Raw genomic sequence first — 7500 nt, forward strand, 5'->3', positions numbered from 1 at the left:
ACTCAACCTGCAAATTAACCTTTTGGGAAACCTGCAGAAGCATTCCGAAGTCTTTTACTCCCCCTATTTTAAATGGTCTCCCCATTTAGAATGCAATATACGTTTTTATTCCCTCTCGCAAGTGCATGACCGGACACTTTGCTCCGCGGTATGCCACTTACCATTTCTTTACCCACTCTCCCAATCTGTTCAAGTCCTTCTGCGGACGGTCTGCTTCCTCCTATACTTGGCGTACCCCTTCACGTATATTCCTATCATTCGCAAACCCCTCCACAAATCCATCAATTCTATCATCCAGATCATTAACATATAATCTGAAAAGTAGCGGACGCAGCACCGACCCCTGTGGAACATCACTATCATCGGCAGCCAACCAAAAAAGTCTCCCATTAATTCCCTCCCTTTGCCTTTTGCCAGTCAACCAATTTTCTATCCATCTTAATGCATTGTCTCCAATACCATTGGGACCTATCTTGTTTAGAAATATTATGTGTGGCACGATATTAAAAGAGCTTCTGAAAGTTCCCCACCATCAAGTTTCCTCCTCTCCAGTGAAAACAGAAATAGATAAGATATTTGCACAAACTAGACAATATATTTGCACCAACTGAATAAAACGCCACATCGCAGGTGTCATTCTGATGAATTCTCCTGTACACAGCGAAGTGATAAAACATCCCCTTCTACGACACAAGCACAACGCTCCAGTTGTTCCCTGAGATATATTTTATATAGCTTTTCCATCACCGCCATACCCCGATGAACTCTGCCCGGTACTTAACAACGGGTGTATCGTACTTTTCATGCAACGTTTTACTTGTAAACAAAAGTTGATCTGTCCAAGAAAACCTCGCTCTGGCCTCCCCGCTTCCCCTTATTTATCGTTTTCTCTTCCTGCCACCTTAGAGCCTATCTTTCTCTGCCTATCTATCTCGCTAAATGTCTCTGTCTTTCCCGCCCACACTCTTCTCCCTCTAGTTCGGTGCATCTTCGTCAGAGCACGTGATTTGCCTGTGTTTGTGAACGGAGGATGAATTCAGTATCTGGCATTAAGGTTGGACGCGGAACAATCTAGTCAAAGGTTTCTTGCTGCCATTACAAGAGAGTGCATTGTGGGCAATCTAATTGTCTGGTCGATGTCCTCTCTGCATGGCCCGTGGCGGCTCAAACTCGGGCGCTAAGCCTTGCGGTCCAAAAAAATGGAAATAAAAGCGAAAACTGCGACGAAAATTCAACATGCCACGGATCGTCAGCAGAGAGAGAAAAAAAAACAAAGAATGGTTCAGATCAAGGGAATTTGCTCTCAGACAGGAAATGAGCAAAACCCCGCAGACTCCCCGTATTCTGTTCTGCCTGCTTCCTCTCTGGAGCTGGTGAAGAAAGCCCGTCGTCCTCACCAGCACAACAATGTGCCACTAGCCCACACCGACGTGGTTGCCTGGTATTTGCCCTTTGAAGCATCACAGCGAGCCATTTGAATGGATCAACAATGGAGAAGGAGAGCGAAACCGACGCGCAGCAAAATCCCCCATCGCCGCCAGTCACCGCACGCGGCGTCTAAATTCTGGACTGTTCTCACTGAGAGCCCGGTGGGAACCCCCTCACCACGCGGAGCCCAGCGGGTCGAGAAAGCGGACCGAGATTAATATATGCAGGGCACTGAAGTACGGCAATTACCACTGCTCCTCATGCTAATGCCCAAATTCAGAGATTAAGAGTAGAACGTGCGTTCTGGGGTGTTTGACCGACAGTGTGAGGAAACCATCCCACTCTGAGTGAAGCTCCCACCGTCTCATTGCCCGCTAGGGGTGAAAATTATCGTGTTGAAACGTTAACGCCTTTTCTCCACAGATGCTACACGATATATTTCGTCCACACAGGTGAATGGGGCAGGGGTTTCTTAGACATATGCGGACAAACGCGAGAGATCAAAAGGGTCAAACATGGACAGGTAAGGCGACCAGCTGACAAAAGGGCGCCATATCTTGGATGAATGCAGATAAGGGAAGCACGGAAATTAGTGGAGAAAATAAGGGTGAAAGGTGAAGGTGGAGATGTGGAGCGGGATAGTGGGAGCAGCTGGTGAGCATTGTGGATGGATGAGGGGTAAAACACAGAGAGGAGAGTAGGTTTTACCGACAATGAGAGAATTCAATGCGAACACCATTGAGTTGCAAACAACCCGAGCGTCATATGAGGCGCCTGTTCTTAGGTTTGCGCGTGGCCACACTTTGGTAATGGAGAAGGTCCAGGACAGAAAAATACAAAATGTGATTGTGAAGAGGATTAAAATGGTTAGCAACAGGGAGATCAAATGGGCCTTGTGGACCGAGCGCAAGTGACGGCCGAAATGGTTGCCAAAACTATGCGTGGCATCTCCGTTATAAATGAGGACACGTCAAGAGAACCGAATGAAGTAAATGAGATTAGAGTAGGTGAAAGTTAAACTTTGCCAGGGAGAGCTGCTGCAGTCGATGAATGGACGTGAGGGACGAAGTGCAGGGGCAGATGTTACATCTTCCTTAGTTGCAGGTAAAAGGTGCAGGTAAGTGGCTGTTGTAGGTGGGCATCTGGGCTGGGTGGAAGAGCGGGAGGGCGGGAGGAAGAGATGGAGCAGAGCAACGACGGTACCTGAAGGATGGAGTGAGCGGGGAGAGGCTGTACAAGGCTGGATGGTTAGGGTGTGGTCAGGAAGGAGTGGGAGGAATCTGCCGAAGAAAATCATTGCTGCTTCCTCTCCCCAGACCGGAGGACGAGTTGCCGGTTTAGCTCTGCCCCCTCCTGGGTCTGTTATTACTGTTCAGTAAACAGTGGGTGCAAAGGCGTGGGGAGAATTTGCACAAAGAGTCTGCCGCCTGATCGGGAGGAGAATTTAAAGAGCACATGTTTGGCGCCGGTTAAATAGCGAAGTGGTAAACAGTTGAGTGGTAAATCCAACATGTGATGGAGAAGGTGCTGTGCCGACGATCGTGTACTATGTAATTTTTCGAGTGTGAGGGGAAACCGGAGAACTCGGAGAACGCCCACGCAGGTCACAGGGAGATCGTAGCCATGATCGAACACGGTTGTCTGGTGTTGTCAGGCAGCAACACTACCGCTGCACCATCGTGTCTCCACGGTTGATTGGGGTACAATATGGTCCATATGCAGAGGAGTATTTCATCGGGCAATATATAGAAGGCCATGCAAGGAGAGTATACAAATAAAATAGTGCAAGTGACTGACATGTCAGTGCAGGAGGCATTTTGGGTCCAGTTGTCTAAGTTATATTTGTGTTAAATTATTTATGGAAGAAAGTAAGATCTGTTCCATAAGTTTAAGTTCTGAATTACACCAAGGCAAATGTACATAGTACTATATAGAAGCTTGCAAATAAATAAATACGGCATGTTGTTTGTGCGCAAAAGGCTGTCTGGGAGGTGAGAAAGTGAGAGTTTAAGATCTGCATGATCGCTTTGTAGGGAAGGGAAAGGCCAGCAGGAATATGTTCCGTTGTTCAACGTTTAAAAAATGTCTCAGTGTCAGGAGTGGGATTCGAACCCACGCCTCCTGTGGAGACTGCGACCTGAACGCAGCGCCTTAGACCGCTCGGCCACCCTGACCACAACCACATGTGATATAGTTTGTTTTACTGCACAAATCCGAGAGAAATTTAAAAGTATATTAATCTCACCTATTAATCAAGCCGTCTCACTCTTTGCATTCACGTCAGCTTGCTGTGGATTCATCGTCTCTGATGCAGGCTCTGCTTTGCACGCGATACCTTGCGTTGAAATAAACAAGCATCAGCCTATCGGCTTGAACACGTCCTGAAACATCCTCTTGTCTTTCGTCCGTTTAGAGTTACCGGTAATAGCCCATAACTTCCCAAAAGTCCTTCCATTTGCGGATCCTCCACGCTGGTTTCCAAAACCCTGTCAAACTAATTGTATCCCTCCCGCGTAGCGCTATCGAGCTCACTCAAAGTGCATTGTATCCTCCAATTCTCGGATAAGCAGACCCTTTGTAAAGGTAAACTCTGCCCCAGAACAGTTCTCATGGATGAAAAATCTGAATCCCGGATCGGGCTTGCATACTTCGAGGATTACAGCCTTCGTGACCCTGATATTCAACGTCCAACTGAACTCCTAATTACCTGTGTTCACCCTGCTGGACCTCTTCCATTTCTCTACCAGTGGTATGTGTGCAACATTTATAATGACTTCCGGCTGTTCACCCTCCCCCATGGGAATGTTGTGCAGCAGCTCCGAATCAACAGGACCCTGGCACCAAGACGCAGCACATCAACCCTGAGGTAGGATTGCGGCCACAGAATATTCAGTCTGCTCCACTGAGCAACGAGTTTCCCCATCTCCATCGCACTGTCTGCTGCCACACATTCCCCGTCTGCTTCCAAGCCAGGCCTGGTGCCCGAGAACAGACTGCTTCTGCTGCTGCTTCCCCTCACGTTTCATCCGCAACAGGGTACACTTGCTGTGCGAGAGGGGGTTGGGTGTCCAAATGGGATTTCTGCATCATTTCTGCGCAGTTTCATGGTAGTCAACCATCCACATCCTGCATACACGTGAGGTACGACCACCTCACTGTAACTCCTAGCTGTCCTGTTCTCTTACTCCCAGAAGATTCTGAGGCCCTGCAGCGCAGCTCCAGTTCACAGTCGTCAATGAGGAGCTCCGGCAGGACGCACTTCCTACAAGTCCTGTCCTCGGGGAAATCTGATCTCACACATCCTGCAAGAAAAGCATACTTATGTCTCAAATGCCATTTACAATGTAGTACAACTGGAGCAAATTGAGTAAAAAAAGAAGCGGTCTGAAACAGGACCAGATCCGAACCGTCACCTATTCATATTCTCCAGGGATGCTGCTAGACCCGCTGAGTGACTCCAGCGTTTAGACTTTCTTAGATAAGGCAGCATCTGCAGTTCCTTATTCCTAAAGAAAAGCATCACTTTATTTTGCTCTCAAGCCCTCACCGAAGACTCTCAAGTCGATTGCAGATGAAACTTTATCCAGGAAAGTGTGACGTGGGAGATTGAATGTAAGGTGAAAATATACAATTAATGTTAAGACCGTGAACAACATTGCTGTCCAGAGGAATCTTGAGGTGCGTCCACAACACCTTTAAAGTGCCAACGGATCTGAAGAAAGCATAAATTGTGCTTCCTTCTGTAACGGAATTTTGTGTTACACCTCTACCCTGAATCTTGTTTTACTTGGGGCCCAGCTCAGATGGGGACAGAGGCAAATAACACATCCCATAGATCTGTGCTGAGTTTCTCCAACAAATCGGTTTATTGAATGTCTTAACAATGCGCCGTGGAAAGCACTCGGAGAAACCGCAAAGTGATCAAAGATTCACAGTACCCATTGCATTCTTATATTCTCATACATGTGGATTCTACAATTTTAATATGAGTCATCACTGATCATCGTCTCTGTAAACTTTTACCTATGCCTTTCCCCTGAGTTTCCTCGGGGTTATATTTAACCATTTGCTCTCTGTCCCTAAAACCCCTCTCCCATTTGCATACAAATTGCCCCCATGAATGTCAGTAATTCTCATCAGTTTCATTACCCTAGTCTTAGTTAGCAACCTCCAATATTTATTTTAACTAAACTGACTGTGCTGTGGAATTTATGCGCCGTGATCATTCTATTTATTGCCTCATTAATATTCTTAAGTACACAATGCTGGACCATTCTTTCCCTGTTTGCAAGACCTTAGGTTAAACAGACTACAAACTTCTCATCTTTCTTATAATTTTCAAAAATTCCGACACCTCATTGCTCGAGGCATTGGGGGTAAGAATGTGGAAGTGTTGAATCAGGTTTATAAGACTTTGGATAGGCCACATTTGTAATATTGCTTGCGTTTCTTGTCACCCCAGTACAGGATGGATGTGAAGGCTCTGGAAAGAATGCAGAGGCGGTTTCCCAGAATGATACCTGGATTACAGGGTGTTTGTTGGAATCGGACAAACTTACGTTGTATTCCCTGTGGTGCCAGATGTTGATGGTAAAACTGCCAGATGTATACAAATCTATAAGACGTATAGATAAGGTAGACAGTCACAACTCCTTTCCAGGATGGAAATAACAAATGCTGGAGGGCATAGATTTAAGGTGAATGGGGCAATGTTGAAAGCAAATGTGCCGGATAAGCTTTTTAACGGTGAGAAATGTGAGCGACGGTCGCACTGCCAGGGGTGGGGGTGAAGTCAATACGGCAGTGGTATCTAATAGCCTTCTGGATAGCCACATGGATAAACAGGGAATTAAGGGATATTGATTATGTGCAGACAGATAAGACCTGATTTTCGCATCATGTTTGGCACAGGCATTGTGAGCTGCGGGGACTGTTCTTAAACTATACTGTACTATCTTCTAAGCCAAAGTACCACAATTGCATTCGAAAATCTACCTTCACCTCACACATCCGCTTCCAACACGACCACTGCCAATACGCCGCTTCACCATACATTTCTCCCTTCGTATTGGCTGCTATGCGTCTCAATAAGTCAAACAAAGCAAATCTCTCGCTGCTGCTGTGCTCCACGAAAGTACCTCGCGTTTGTACAATCGGGGAGAAAGTTTGTATCTCCTTCTCCCTGTGCAAATGCGATGTCGGTCGAAATATCATGGATTCTGTTTGACCTGATGAACAGATGGGCTGCATGATTTTTTTTGTTTTCAGCATCTGTGTTCCATCAGTACTGTTGAATCCTCCAGCGTTCTATAAATAAATGGTAAACAATAGCAACTTGTTCGTGAAATATCACCACCGGAAACCTCCTTCGGGACTGATTGTGTCATCGCAAGTTGTCTCCCTCCGATAAATAAACCTCGCTATCAATGAGGTATAACTGCGGTAGAGCGAGGGATACCGACGGTTCTGGCTGAGATCTCCTGCTCTACGCCGGGGAGAGGAAGGGGCGATGTCTGGAAACAGGAGAGTGTGGTGCGGCAGCAATGGCTGGCCAACTGAAAAGAGCGGAACGGGGTGTTGCTGGAACGGGAAAAAATGTTTTCTGGATGGCCGAATATATTTTTGCAAAGTATGAGTGGTTGACGGTAGATTTTCGACTTACGCACGCACTTGCGACCATTCAAGTGATTTACTATCCGATCCTCGCCATTATTGCTGTTCCTGGTAGGTTTTTCACTTCCCGTTTAATTCTATCTACAAGATCAGATTGCATTTTGTCGCTATCTGTGCCACATCTCTTGCTGCCTTTGTTCATTGGCTCCAGCTATTAGTTCTGCAAACGTTTGCCAACTACATTGCAGTTGCTGAATTCACTTCCCCACCAGTACCTCCCACGTGTACGCTATTAGCGTTTGTTCACTCCCGCCACTTTCCTGGGAGGATGTTCGTGGATTGCCTTAAATTCTTCACAGTATTCACTCCTCCACTCCATGCGTTAACTGCAACAGAAAGCTGTGTCTCTTTTTCGTTGACATATATCTGTGTTCCAAATCTGTGGGGTTGACAAGAGGT

At 46.5% G+C, this 7500-nt stretch overlaps 1 non-coding gene across 1 annotated transcript; it reads right to left on the minus strand.

The window, feature by feature from the left end:
• Nucleotides 1-3519: 3519 nt before the first annotated feature.
• On the minus strand, nucleotides 3520-3602 carry trnal-cag (transfer RNA leucine (anticodon CAG)). Its single transcript has one exon. It is a non-coding gene; the product is annotated as a tRNA-Leu (tRNA).
• Nucleotides 3603-7500: the final 3898 nt, after the last annotated feature.

The sequence above is a fragment of the Rhinoraja longicauda genome, chromosome 34 (genome assembly GCF_053455715.1).
Source record: "Rhinoraja longicauda isolate Sanriku21f chromosome 34, sRhiLon1.1, whole genome shotgun sequence".
NCBI classification, from domain to species: domain Eukaryota; kingdom Metazoa; phylum Chordata; class Chondrichthyes; order Rajiformes; family Arhynchobatidae; genus Rhinoraja; species Rhinoraja longicauda.